This window comes from Rhinatrema bivittatum, chromosome 1, assembly GCF_901001135.1.
Source record: "Rhinatrema bivittatum chromosome 1, aRhiBiv1.1, whole genome shotgun sequence".
Classification (NCBI taxonomy): Eukaryota; Metazoa; Chordata; class Amphibia; order Gymnophiona; family Rhinatrematidae; genus Rhinatrema; species Rhinatrema bivittatum.
In genome coordinates this window covers 566061105-566075570 of record NC_042615.1, presented here as the reverse complement: position 1 = coordinate 566075570, position 14466 = coordinate 566061105, and positions in this window count along the sequence as shown.

Sequence of the window (14466 nt, the reverse complement as noted above, 5' to 3'; positions counted from 1 at the left end):
GCTAAGCCCACCAAGTCCAAATTCCTCTGGTTAAGCTGACAAGGAATTCTCTAGAATGTTTCCCTACTTGTCAGGAACCTCTTATAACTTAAAGACTCTGTATGTAGTCTGGAGTACAAGTCAACCAGCATCTCACAATGGAAACCCACAACTTAGCTGGGATAAAGACCTTTATGCATCATGTCAAATTTGTTAACTGCATAACTTCTTTGAGAAATGCAACCTAGCTGCTATTATATACTCACTGATCACCAACTGCATCAATTGCAAATGCCTTCAACTTTTCCAGAAAATGGCAGCTAGACGTTCGATAGAGGCCAAATTCACAAACCATGTTACAGCAATTTTGTGTCAGCTACACTGACTCCCGGTGGATAGCAAGATAAAATTTCTAGCACTTTGCTTTGTCTTCAACTGGCTCCTGAAAATCTTTTCCAACTTCTATTCTTCTACACCCCTATAAGGGAACATAAGTCCTTCCAATAGGCTCTTCTATCCTCCCTTCCATTGGCTTCAACTAGACTAATATGCACAAGACCATTCAGCTGCTCTGCCCCAAAAATATGGAACAAGTTACCTCTAACAGTGCATCGGTAAACTTTCCACTTCACCTTCCAGGAAAGAGTCAAAGCTTGGCTTTTGAACCAAACTTTCTCCTGGACTCCATAAGAAAGATTTATTCTAGTCCACTGGAGGTCTATCTGTATCCAACTGGTTCTTAATATTTATCACACAGCTGATGTTTAATTTATGCCTTAACTATATATATGCAATTAATGCCCAATGCAGCAACTTCCTTATTCTTACCTACTGTACCCATTTCTTATATAATTACTAGAAATCTATGTCATATTTGTTATCATATCCATTCCTTGTGTAATCCTTTTCTTGGAAGGGGCATTTTTCCTTCCGAGCACACAAAAAGAATTTATAAATTGGGGCTGTCTTCCTTTGCCAACGGTTCCTTCCTCCTTGTGACCCCAGTGTTGAGTCCTTTCTGTCTGTGTGTGTGTGGGGGGGGGGGGGGGGAGAAACTGGTATTTCTGGCCCAGGTGGTGAAGTATTTTCTTTGTCAGTGTGCAGTTTGTTGACTGAAACGGTGATGTGATGGTGTTGGGCTGGGACAAATGAAACAGGACATAGGTTTGGGTGTTCAAATAGAAAAAGTTTACTGATTTCTTCAAAGGTAATCAAAGTCCTTGTGAAATAAATTCACAGATGAGTGTCCTTTTCTCTCTGTGATGTGCCAGAGACTCAGTTTCCTGGATGATTCTTCACTCTCCTGAACTGAGAGTTTCAGTGACCCAGATGCTGGGGAGATCCTATGCTGTGAGGGAAATCCCCTTAGAAGTTGAAACAGTCCTCCCTGAGTTTCAGCAGGCTTTAGACAGTCACTCAGCCTGCACCTGTGCCCCAGGAAGAAGATCCTGAGGAGGGTCTTCAAGTCTGCTCCTCGTTCTCCAATCTTGTTTGTTTTATTTTTCCTGTCTACGACCTCTAAGTGGGAATAGGTCTGAGCTGATACAGTCCCAACTCCAATTGAGAAGGGGTGGCAAAAAGTACTTCCTCAGAAACAAAACCTGATAAAAATCTCTAACAGCATCAAAACCTTGACTGTACTCTCAGGGTAGCCCCACACAGGCTGGAAAGGCCTGACAGGGATTTCCCTTAACCAAAATCTTCACTTACTGAGGGATATAAGTCTCACATAGGCAACAAAACGAAAAAGCACTCTTTCCTCCTCAAGAGCTAAAGCAAAAGACCACTCCTACTCTTCTCTCATAAGCAGGGTGCACCCCCTCAAGCTGCCGCTAGAGGAGGAGCTGCCTTGGAGGAAGAAGGTCTCATGATTGGAGAGCATCAACTGGGTGCAGCAGGAAAGGATCCTGTAGCAAGGACCTGCTCTCCAGGTGATGCATTGTCCTTTCGGACTAAGGATATCTCCCCAAGGCCTACTGCCCAGGAGGGAAGGGTTAGGTTGGCCGTCATAGTTGGTGATTCGATTATTAGGAATGTAGATAGCTGGGTGGCTAGTGGGCGTGAGGATCACCTGGTAACATGCCTACCTGGTGCGAAGGTGGCGGACCTCACGCGTCACCTAGATAGGATTTTAGATAGTGCTGGGGAGGAGCCGGCTGTCGTGGTACATGTGGGCACCCACGACATAGGAAAATGTGGGAGGGAGGTTCTGGAAGCCAAATTTAGGCTCTTAGGTAGAAAGCTTAAATCCAGAACCTCCAGGGTAGCATTCTCTGAAATGTCCCTGTTCCATGCGCAGGTCACCAGAGGCAGGCAGAACTCCGGCGTCTCAATGTGTGGATGAGACGTTGGTACAAGGAAGAGGGATTCAGTTTTGTTAAGAACTGGGGAACCTTTTGGGGAAGGGGGAGTCTCTTCCGAAGGGATGGGCTCCACCTTAACCAGGGTGGAACTAGACTGCTGGCGCTAACCTTTAAAAAGGAGATTGTTCTAGTTTAAAAGCTGCTCTAAGGGGAAAGTCGACAGTCGCTCAGCAGCGCATGGTTCGGAGAGAGGTATCTTCAAAGGATACTAATGATGCATTAGAATTAGGGCATCCAGACAGTGAGGTTCCAATAATAAGAAAAGTAGTTCAAGTGCCTGTAACTAAAAACTCACCTGAGCTAAAAAAATTCTACCTTATCCCTATCAATTAAAAAGCAGAATAAAAATACAAACAAAAAACAAACTTTGAAATGTTTGTATGCTAATGCCAGAAGTCTAAGAAGTAAGATGGGAGAATTAGAATGTATAGCAGTGAATGATGACATAGACTTAATTGGCATCTCAGAGACACAGTGGAAGGAGGGTAACCAATGGGACAGTGCTGCTATACTGGGGTATAAATTATATCGCAATGACAGAGAGGAGCACCTGGGAGGCAGTGTGGCGCTTTATGTCCGGGATGGCATAGAGTCCAACAGGATAAACATCCTGCATGAGACTAAATGCAAAATTGAATCTTTATGGGTAGAAATCCCTTGTGTGTTGGAGAAGACTATAGTGATAGGAGTATACTACCGTCCACTTGGTCAAGATGGTGAGACGGACAGTGAAATGCTAAGAGAAATTAGGGAAGCTAACCAAATTGGTAGTGCGGTAATAATGGGAGACTTCAATTACCCCAATATTGACTGGGTAAATGTATCATCGGGACACGCTAGAGCAGGGCTTCTCAACCAGTGTGTCGTGACACACTAGTGTGTCGCCAAACACCGGCAGGTGTGTCGCGTCTCCCGGTGTCCCACTGCCCCATTGTACTTTCCTTCTCCCTTTTTCCAGCCCCCGCGGTCCAATTGAAAGCCTCCTTTCTTCCTACCCCCACTGCCCAATGGGAAGCCTCCTTCATATTGCCTTCCCCGCGCAGGCCAATCGGAAGCCTCCTCCCTGCCACCTGCCAGTGGGAGTAGGAAGAAGGGAGGAAGCCTTTGATTGGCCGGTGAGGCAGGCATGGCACTGCCCGGGAGTGGGGTGGGAGGAATAGCAGTGTAGGACCCCCGACGAAGCAAGGCCGCTACGGGAGCCCATCCCCGTAGCGGTGAAGAGGAAAACCCGACCCCGACGGTGCAAGGCCGCTACGGGAGCCCATCCCCGTAGCGGTGAAGAGGAAAACCCGACCCCGACGGTGCAAGGCCGCTACGGGAGCCCATCCCCGTAGCGGTGAAGAGGAAAACCCGACCCCGACGGTGCAAGGCCGCTATGGGAGCCCAGCCCCGTAGCGGTGAAGAGAAAACCCGACCCCGACGGTGCAAGGCCGCTACGGGAGCCCAGCCCCGTAGCGGTGAAGAGAAAACCCGACCCCGACGGTGCAAGGCCGCTACGGGAGCCCAGCCCCGTAGCGGTGAAGAGGAAAACCCGACTCCGACGGTGTGCAAGGCCGCTACGGGAGCCCAACCCCGTAGCGGTGAAGAGAAAACCCGACCCCGACGGTGCAAGGCCGCTACGGGAGCCCAGCCCCGTAGCGGTGAAGAGAAAACCCGACCCCGACGGTGCAAGGCCGCTACGGGAGCCCAGCCCCGTAGCGGTGAAGAGGAAAACCCGACCTCTGACTGAGGCGCCCATCCCTGTGGCGCCGAAAAAAGAAGGCCCGCCGGATTAAAGCAACGGCGGAACCGGAGCCCATCCCTGCAATGAAGGAAGAAGTTATTGTTGGTGAGAGCTTGTGTGTCTGTGTGTGAATGGGGGCCTGGGTGAGAGCTTGTGTGTGAATGGGGGCCTGGGTGAGAGCTTGTGTCTGTGGGTGTGAATGGATGTCTGGGTGAGAGCTTGTGTCTGTGGGTGTGAATGGATGTCTGGGTGAGAGCTTGTGTCTGTGGGTGTGAATGGATGCCTGGGTGAGAGCTTGTGTCTGAGGGTGTGAATGGATGCCTTGGGGAGAGCTTGTGTCTGTGGGTGTGAATGGGTACCTGGGTGAGAACTTGTGTCATTGGGTGTGAATGGGTGCTTGGGTGAGAGCTTGTGTGTAGGGGTGTGAATGGAAGCCTGGGTGAGAGCTGGTGTGAATGGGTGTAAGAGCTTTTGTGTGTGATTGAGAGCTTGTATATAAGAGAACATAAGTGTGATTGAGAGAGCGAGACTGGTCAGGGAGGTGATGTGTTTCTGTGTGAGAGAGAGAAACTGGTCAGGAAGATGACTGGTGTGAAAGAGACCGAGACTGGTCGTGGGGTCTAATTGGGGGTGTGTGTGTTGTGAGTGACTGGTTGTGGGTGCTAAGGAAGAAGATTGAGGACAGAGCTTCAGCAGCCCTTGCTGCTTCTGGTTAGTGCTATTGGCCCGGAAGGGAAAGGAGTAGGAGAGTTGCTGGAGAAGGTAAGTAAAGGTGGCTTTTTAAATTTATTTTTCTTGATTGACTGCCATTTTAATTATTGGGTATTATGCGATGTCTGCTGTTTTGAAATATTGTATTGATATTTGGACATGTTTTAATAATTTTTATGAGTATTTAATTGAATATTATTTTGTTCAGCAGCTGCTTTGTAACATTTTTGGTATAACTTTACAATGATTTCAGTGTGGGGCTCTGTAGCAGCTTGGCTTATTCTGTTTTCCCAATAGGAAATGTTTTAGTGTTTAGGGCCTGGTTTAATAGTTGTATTTCTTAGATAGGGTTGTTACTGTTTGCGTGTGTTCCGTAATACAGGTGTAACTTTGTGCAGGTTAGTTTGTGTGCATTATTGCAAATCCTGAGTCTGTTAGGTGCTATATTTCTCTTTCCATTTCTCCAGGTTCACACTGTATGCAGAGTGGCTTTTTTGGTTTTCCGTTCCAGTTTCTGTCTCCATATTTATAATTTGTGTTTTTTCTGTACTTGGTGAAGGTCAGTTCTGGGTGTGTGACCGAGGTGAGGTATTTTACTAGCATGTAGGCATTTGTATCAATCTTATTTGATGTGTTTTCTCAATAGGATATGCATTAGTGGTAAATTACTGTCTTTTCATAAGGAAGGCTATTGTGCCTGGTAGTAAAGGGAGTTTGTTTTGCTTTTACTGAGATGTCATCAGAACCAGAATATCTTTTTTTTGTATGGTGAGTTGTACGGGTTATGCCCTAGATCTGCTCTGCACTCATTGCTGAGGGTTGAGGAAATTCCTGTGGATGCAGAGTGCATTTTTACACTTAGCCCCGTGATGGTCACATGTTCAGTGTGTCACGCATATGAGAACCATTTGTCAGGTGTGTCCCGGCCAAAAAAAGGTTGAGAACCACTGCGCTAGAGAGATAACGTTCCTGGACGGAATAAATGATAGCTTTATGGAGCAATTGGTTCAGGAACCGATGAGAGAGGGAGCAATTTTAGATCTAATTCTCAGTGGAGCACAGGACTTGGTGAGAGAGGTAACGGTGGTGGGGCCGCTTGGCAATAGTGATCATAATATGATCAAATTTGAATTAATGACTCCACGGCTCTCATGCTAAACTTTCAAAAGGGAAACTTTGATAAAATGAGAAAAATTGTTAGAAAAAAACTAAATGGAGCAGCTACAAAAGTAAGAAATGTGCAAGAGGCGTGGTCATTGTTAAAAAATACCATTCTAGAAGCACAGTCCAGATGTATTCCACACATTAAGAAGGTGGAAAGAAGGCAAAACGATTACCGGCATGATTAAAAGGGGAGGTGAAAGAAGCTATTTTAGCCAAAAGATCTTCATTCAAAAACTGGAAGAGGTTTCCAAGAGAAGAAAATAGGATAATGCATAAACGTTGGCAAGTTAAATGTAAGACATTGATAAGACAGGCTAAGAGAGAATTTGAAAAGAAGTTGGCCGTAGAGGCAAAAACTCACAGTAAAAACTTTTTAAAATATATCTGAAGCAGACAGCCTGTGAGGGAGTCAGTTGGATTGTTAAATGATCAAGGGGTTAAAGGGACACTTAGAGAAGATAAGGCCATCACGGAAAGATTAAATTATTTCTTTGCTTCGGTGTTTACTGAAGAGGATGTTGGGAAGATACCCGTACTAGAGAAGGTTTTCATGGGCAATGATTCAGATAGACTGAATCAAATCACGGAGAACCTAGAAGATGTGATAGATCTGATTGACAAACTGAAGAGTAGTAAATCACCTGGACCGGATGGTATATACCCCAGAGTTCTGAAGGAACTAAAAAATTAAATTTCAGACCTATTAGTAAAAATTTGTAACCTATCATTAAAATCATCCATTGTACCTGAAGACTGGAGGATAGCTAATGTAACCCAAATATTTAAAAAGGGCTCCAGGGGCGATCTGGGAAACTACAGACTGGTTAGCCTGACTTCAGTACCAGGAAAAATAGTGGAAAGTGTTCTAAACATCAAACTCACAGAACATATAGAAAGACAAGGGTTAAATGGAACAACGTCAACATGGCTTTACCCAAGGCAAGTCTTGCCTCACAAATCTGCTTCACTTTTTTGAAGGAGTTAATAAACATGTGGATAAAGGTGAACCGGTAGATGTAGTATACTTGGATTTTCAGAAGGCGTTTGACAAAGTTCCTCATGAGAGGCTTCTAGGAAAAGTAAAAAGTCCTGGGATAGGTGGCGATGTCCTTTCGTGGATTGCAAACTGGCTAAAAGACAGGAAACAGAGAGTAGGATTAAATGGACAATTTTCTCAGTGGAAGGGAGTGGGCCGTGGAGTGCCTCAGGGATCTGTATTGGGACCCTTACTTTTCAATATATTTGTAAATGATCTGGAAAGAAATACGATGAGTGAGATAATCAAATTTGCAGATGACACAAAATTGTTCAGACTAGTTAAATCACAAGCAGATTGTGATAAATTGCAGGAAGACCTTGTGAGACTGGAAAATTGGGCATCAAAATGGCAGATGAAATTTAATGTGGATAAGTGCAAGGTGATGCATATAGGGAAAAATAACCCTTGCTATAGTTATACAATGTTAGGTTCCATATTAGGTGCTACAACCCAAGAAAGAGATCTAGGCGTCATAGTGGATAACACATTGAAATCGTCAGTTCAGTGTGCTGCAGCAGTCAAAAAAGCAAACAGAATGTTGGGAATTATTAGAAAGGGAATGGTGAATAAAACGAAAAATGTCATAATGCCTCTGTATCGCTCCATGGTGAGACCGCACCTTGAATACTGTGTACAATTCTGGTCGCCGCATCTCAAAAAAGATATAATTGCGATGGAGAAGGTACAGAGAAGGGCGACCAAAATGATAAGCGGAATGGAACAGCTCCCCTATGAGGAAAGACTAAAGAGGTTAGGACTTTTCAGCTTGGAGAAGAGACGGCTGAGGGGGGATATGATAGAGGTGTTTAAAATCATGAGAGGTCTAGAACGGGTAGATGTGAATAGGTTATTTACTCTTTCGGATAATAGAAAGACTAGGGGGCACTCAATGAAGTTAGCATGTGGCATATTTAAACTAATCGAGAACGTTCTTTTTTACTCAACGCACAATTAAACTCTGGAATTTGTTGCCAGAGGATGTGGTTAGTATAGCTGTGTTTAAAAAAGGGTTTATTTATTTATTTATTTTTAGATTTTTATATACCGGTGTTCCTGTATGAAATAAAGATCACATCGGTTTACATTGAAACAGAACATGAAAATTGCCAAAAGGCATTACATAGAACAAGGTTATGAAACTTGGAACAGTGTACATAAGTTCAAAATTTAACAATAACGTTGTAACATTGATGACCAAAAGATAAAGGAGAAAAAAAAAAAAAAAAAAAGACTTAAACAATTAAGTTGACAGGTCTTATTGAGCATAAAAATTATAACGTATAAGTGAGAAAGTCTCAAGTGTCCTGCAGCAAGAGATTAGATACCGAAGTAAGTAGTGGTATGGAAAATGGGGGTTTGTGAAGAAGATATGTTCTTGCTGGTTGGAGGGGAAAAAATGATGATCATGGTCCTGGAAAAGCTTGGCTAAAGAGCCAGGTTTTAAGTTTTTTTTTGAATGAAGAGTGGCAGAACTCAAGCCGAATGTCTGGTGGGAGCGCATTCCATTGAATGGGGCCTGCTGTAGATATGGCACGTTTATGATGCGAGGATTTTGTTGAAGGTACATAGAGTGTGCCTTTATATGCTCCTCTGATGGGTCTAGAGGAGGAGTGAGGGCATAGTTGGTTACATAATTGAAGAGGAGAAATATTGTGAATGGATTTATGAATTACGGTGAGTACTTTATATAGGATCCTTTGCTTTATAGGCAGCCAGTGGAGGAGCTTGAGAATGGGGGTGATGTGATCTCTTTTATTCGTATTGGTAAGGATTCTGGCTGCAGAGTTCTGTAGCATTTGGAGGGGTTTGATGGATGAATATGGAAGGGTTGGATGAGTTCTTGGAGGAGAAGTCATTACCTGCTATTAATTGACTTAGAAAATAGCCACTGCTATTACTAGCAACGGTAACATGGAATAGATTTAGTTTTTGGGTACTTGCCAGGTTTTTATGGCCTGGATTAGCCACTGTTGGAAACAGGATGCTGGGCTTGATGGACTCTTGGTCTGACCCAGTATGGAATGTTCTTATGTTCTTATGTGGTATTCCCTTTAGCTGGTTAACATCTATAAGGACTTAGGAACCTCTAATGGCCAACCTGTAGGGGTGACACACCTATGTAATCAATGCCTTGTTATTTCTGTGTAATCCACCTTGGGCATACCGTTAGGAAAATACAGAATATCAAATGCTTAACAATAAATAAATAAATATTTGTAGCTGTCAGTGCCAGCACAATTCCTCATTCTTCATTTTTTTTGTTTGCCTTACTATACAAATTCTCCTATACTGTATACCCTCTATATTATTATTACTGTGGTTGCTGTTTACATGAAATCTATAACAAATCTTAGCAAATGCTACTCATCACATATCTTTGACCTTATAGATGTAAGGAACTTTTGGTTTCCTTATCAGAAAGACTGAACCAACAATCTGGGGAGGTACAGAGAATTATGTGTTGCTCCCCCATGTGGGAGAAGCAGAGGATGCACTCAGAGGATTTATAATCCCTTGCAACCATTTTACAGTGTGGATTTTCAGTTGGATTTTTTAATTAAATGTTTGAGTTACCCTTTTAAGTTGCAGCATACCTTGAACTGTACCATTTTGATTATTTTTTGGGTTAGATATCTGGGTTCTCTTTATATACAGTGTCCTATCCCTGTAGTGATTTGTCCATGTTTTTGGTAATTGTTTTAATTGTCAGAGGAAGAAGTTATTTTCATCCTTCCTGCCTCTCTTTGAGCTGAATTGTTGAGTAAGATTTTGACTTTTTGTGTTACTGGACACCCTAGGGCCCAGGGGCTCAGCTCTTGCTGGTTTGAGGAGCACTATCTTTCCCTTGGAAAGGACTGGAGGAGAAGAAGAGAGATCATCAAAGAAGAATTGATTCATATCCATCTCCAGGGAGCAGAAGTTGAGGTATGGTATAAGAGTTCTTTATTAACTCAGGGATTGACCGAGAAGATGGTCAGCTGCAACAAAATATCAACACCTATTTGAAATGCATTAGATGTGAGGCAGGAAGCCCGGGACCCTAATGTGGGTCTCGAGGCTCCAGACTCATATTTAAAGTGGCAGAAAAAAAAAATTTTCTGTGCAAATGGGAGGTAGGACAGGGGTCAGTGCTGACCCTGTCTCAACCCAGAGTCACCAGTCAAGGCAGCCCTGACTCCCCCAAAATGTTAATTAAAAGAAAAGAACCACAAGGTGCATGCCCCAGCCCCCTTCTTCCCTCCCTACCCAAAACTGAAACAGAAAATATGGTCCCGGCCCCACACTGCTATACCCCCATCCCTCCAAGTAACAGAGATCCCCACACTGCTATACCCCCCCCTCCCCAAGTGACAGAGTTCCCCCCGCTATCATCCCCCCACCCCCCCAAGTGACACAGATCCCCCCCGCACTGCCATCTCCTCATTCCCCAAGTCTCAGAAATCCACCTGAAAATAAATAAAATAAAAAAAAGGGTCCCAGGCTGGCCCCACTTCCCACTCTCCCCCACCCCCAATCTTCCTCCTGAATTCCCTCCCAAAACTTTAAAAAGATCCAGCATAGGGGTCGGATGCACCCTAGCACCTGGCCCGGTCGGTGCCATTTTCTCTGCTCTACCTCCTCATTTGAACGCAACCCCCAGGGCAGCAGCATTCCCATGAGGATGGGGCCCCCATCGTGTTAAAGGCCCACTCACCGCGTTCCTTTGTTCTGTATGGGCCACGAGACAGAAGAACGCGCAATATTAGCCACGATGCTTTTTCGGGGGAGGGGGGAGCCTACTATCGCGGCGACACCCCCCCCCCCTGCTCTAAGTGAGACCCCTTCTGTGAAAAAAACCATCATGGCTTAGGGCATCCAAGGTTTAAGTTTCTACATGAGATCATGGAAAGTGAAGCAAATTGCCCAAGATCACAAGGGAATGGCAGGGGGATTTGAACCTTGCTTTACTGGTTCATGGTCCGTTGCTCTAACCACTACCACATAAGATGTTTTACGGAGCGGTCTTAATGACAGCAGCTCTGCATAACAGCCCTCTCAGAATTTCTTTGAAAACATTGTGGCCAAACCTGTCCTCTGCTTTTCAACAGCAGTAAATTTGGAAATGCATGAAAAATGGAGGCAGGGTACCCTGTCCTTTTTTTTTTTTTTTCCTGCTAAATAACGTACACCCTCCCTGGATCTGTCTCGATTTTAATATTAAAAACAAAGATTACCTGAAAGGTAAACGTCTGAGACACTAGTCGTGGCCCTTCTCCAAACCAAACCTTATTTAAAGCATCAAATGAGTCAGCACCGACTCATAAATTTGATTTCCATTTTTGGAGCTGATTCTATTGCTTTAGCGCTGGCGCAAACAAGTTAAAAATGAGACCCTCAAGTGCCCCTCCTAGGACATACTTTCCTAAGAGCAAATACATTCGTTTATTACCAACCCATTCCCCATTTAAAAATAAAACTACCATTGTATTCTGCTGTGTCAGTACAAACTTAGGGGCATCATTATTTATTAAGGTGCATTAAGAGTTTACCACACGGTAAACAGTAAAGATCCTTAATGCGGTAATAATGCACAGTATTTCAAATATGGCGTATTATCTTCCCTCCAGCAAACCAAGAGCAACGCGAGCATGTATGCAAATTGACTCATTACTAGGTAATGGAATGGAAATAAAATAACACAGCTTGTCTGAAAATTTACAAGCCATGCCATTTTCAAGAACGTTAGCCTCAAAGCTGGAGTTGTGGCTAATTTTCCCCTACATCATCAGTTAGCTAACGCATGTCTCGATGCTCCTGAAAACACCATTTGAGCACCACATGGCAAAGCCCTTCCCTCAGGCCAAACCCCTCTCCATTAAATCCAAATGCCTCCGGTCTAATACCAGAGGCCCCCCCCCCCTTTAATCAAATCCCCCCCACCCCCCATCCCCAAGAGCTGCCCCCTACCCCATGGAACCCTTCCACATTAAATATAAAGCCAGGTAGGGACACCCCTCCCCCAACCCTTAAAAAATACCCTGGTAGGCTAGAGATGCCACCCTGGACCCTCCTGAATCCACCTCTACCTTTACAAACGTTATTGGAGGACAGTACCTAGCTCTCTACTGGAGTCCTGCCTTACCCACTCTCCTCATAGGTTCTAGGGAATGCAGGGTGTGGCTCCACAACTCAGTGCTTTTCCTTGTCCTCTCTCTCTCTGACTGCTTGGTTCCCTTAAGGCAGGGTTGCTTCTATGGTTCTGGGAGACTCTTCTTGCTTCAGTTGCTTGGGAGGAAGAAATCCATTCCTTCACAATGACATAACTGATACATAACCTTAAGATTGTCCTTAATATTTTAATGTAGCAAATTATATGATGTACTATCTGGAAGCGGTCAGGGATTATTTTTTTGGGTTTTGTTATTTGCATTTTTCTTGATTAAAGGATAGTAATCAGAATGATACGTAAGGGGTACTTCAAGTCCATTATTACATTGTCTTCGGTTAAACACTCGGGGATCTTTATCATCTTTGGAGAGCATCCATTAGAATTTTTTTCCCACCCAGGGAGCTGGGCTCGGTCCAGCTCAGGCTATAAAACCCTTTCTCTGAGCAGGAGCAGTTGTGGCTGGATGTAGTTTGCTTTTTTGGGGAAGGATAAGAGTGATTTTGTGGGTCCCCAGCTGCAGGCTCCACAAGCCTGGACCTCACGGGAAAGGCCTTTATCCTGCTGTCTCGTAGCCTTCTCAGAGCTAGAAGAGGGTTGGCCCAAAGTGAGAAGGGAAGAGAGGGTTTTTTGGTCTTTTAAGAGAGTTGGTTGTTTTCTTGACCTGCTCCCAGCTCAGGAGGGCAAACACCCCTACCTGAGGCCATTGGGACCTACATTTGCCCTGCTTCTAGTTAACAGTGGGGACTGTGCTTGCTTGAGAACTGGTTTTTGGGAAGATTTTCTTACCTGATGGAAAGAGGGAGTTATCTTTTCAACCACCATCTCCCTACCTATTTTGGAGAAGAGTTTTTCTGCCTTTCTGTCACCGGGAAGGGATTTGGGACATTGACTCAAAGAATAAAGGTGGAGAAAGAGTTTCGGGCACTTGGGGGCAGATTTTAAAAGGGTTACGCGCGTACCCGCTCCTGCACGCGCCGAGCCTATTTTGCATAGGCCCGGCGACGCGCGTATGTCCCGGGGCTTGAAAAAAAGGGGCGGAGAGTGGGCAGGGTGGTCCAGGGGCAGGGCGGGACCGAGGCCTCCAGCACAGCGGCTGTGCCAGGGGATCACGCACCGGCACTTGGCCGGCGCGCGCAATCAACGCCTGCCCAGAGGCAGGTGCAACTTTAAAAACAAAGGTCAGGTGGGGTTAGGTAGGGCTGAGGGGCAGGTTAGGTAGGGGAAAGGAGGGGAAGGTGGGGGGGAGGGGCGGGAGGGAACAGGGAAAGCCATTGGGGTTGCCCTAGGGCTCGGCGCGTGCAAGGTGCACAAGTGTGCGCCAGGGGCCCTCTTCCCAGCCTCAGGGAGCATTTTAGTTACTGTCCCGAGGTGGGGAAATAAATCTCTGGGGCCATGAGCTGGTGGCAGAGTAACATATAATGAAAATATATAATAAGAGTCTATCAGTAGAGCAATAATATATACCAGTATGTACAAGAACACTTCCCTGAACATTTGGTCCTCAGCAAGTCAGCAGTGCTAAGACATAAGAACATAAGAAATTACTATACTGGGTCAGAGCAAGGGTCCATGAAGCCCAGCATCATGTTTTGAACAGTGGCAAGTACCCAAACACTAAGGGGTAGATCTTTAAAAAATACGCGATCGCGTACTTTTGTTCGCGCACCAGGCGCGAACAAAAGTACGCTGGATTTTATAAGATACGCGCATAGCCGCGCATATCTTTGATCATATCACACCCGTACTCAAGCAATTACAATGGCTCACAATTGAACAAAGAATCAAATTTAAGATCCTCTCAACTTTACAGAAAGCAATATACAAAGCAGACTATACCGCACTTGATGACATCATTCATATCCAGTACTCTGCACGCACAACAAGATCAACTAGTAAACTACAGCTAGTGATCCCATCACTCCCTTATGCTAAACTCTCTTCCACCAGAAACAGAGCCATTTCTATCATTGGCCCAAAACTGTGGAACTCCTTACCTCAGTTCCTCGCCTCTCAAGAAAACCCAAAATCTTTTAAGAAAGATCTAAAAGCCTGGCTACTCTGCCAATCTCATACTGACAGCCTGCACAACAATCTCAAAACTTAATCCCACAGCTTCCCATATTTTGTCATTTATTCCCCCCCTCTGTCTAATCATCCTGTTTCCTACAGATATCTAAGACTATTTTATCATTATACTTGATCTCAGTCTATTCAATGTACCTTTCCTTTGGTACACCTTATCTGGTTTATATTCAATGTGCCTATCCTTTGGGATAGCTTGCCTTGTCCATATGTTTGACATGACAGTTCTCAGATTGTTAAATGTTGTTTTTTCTTC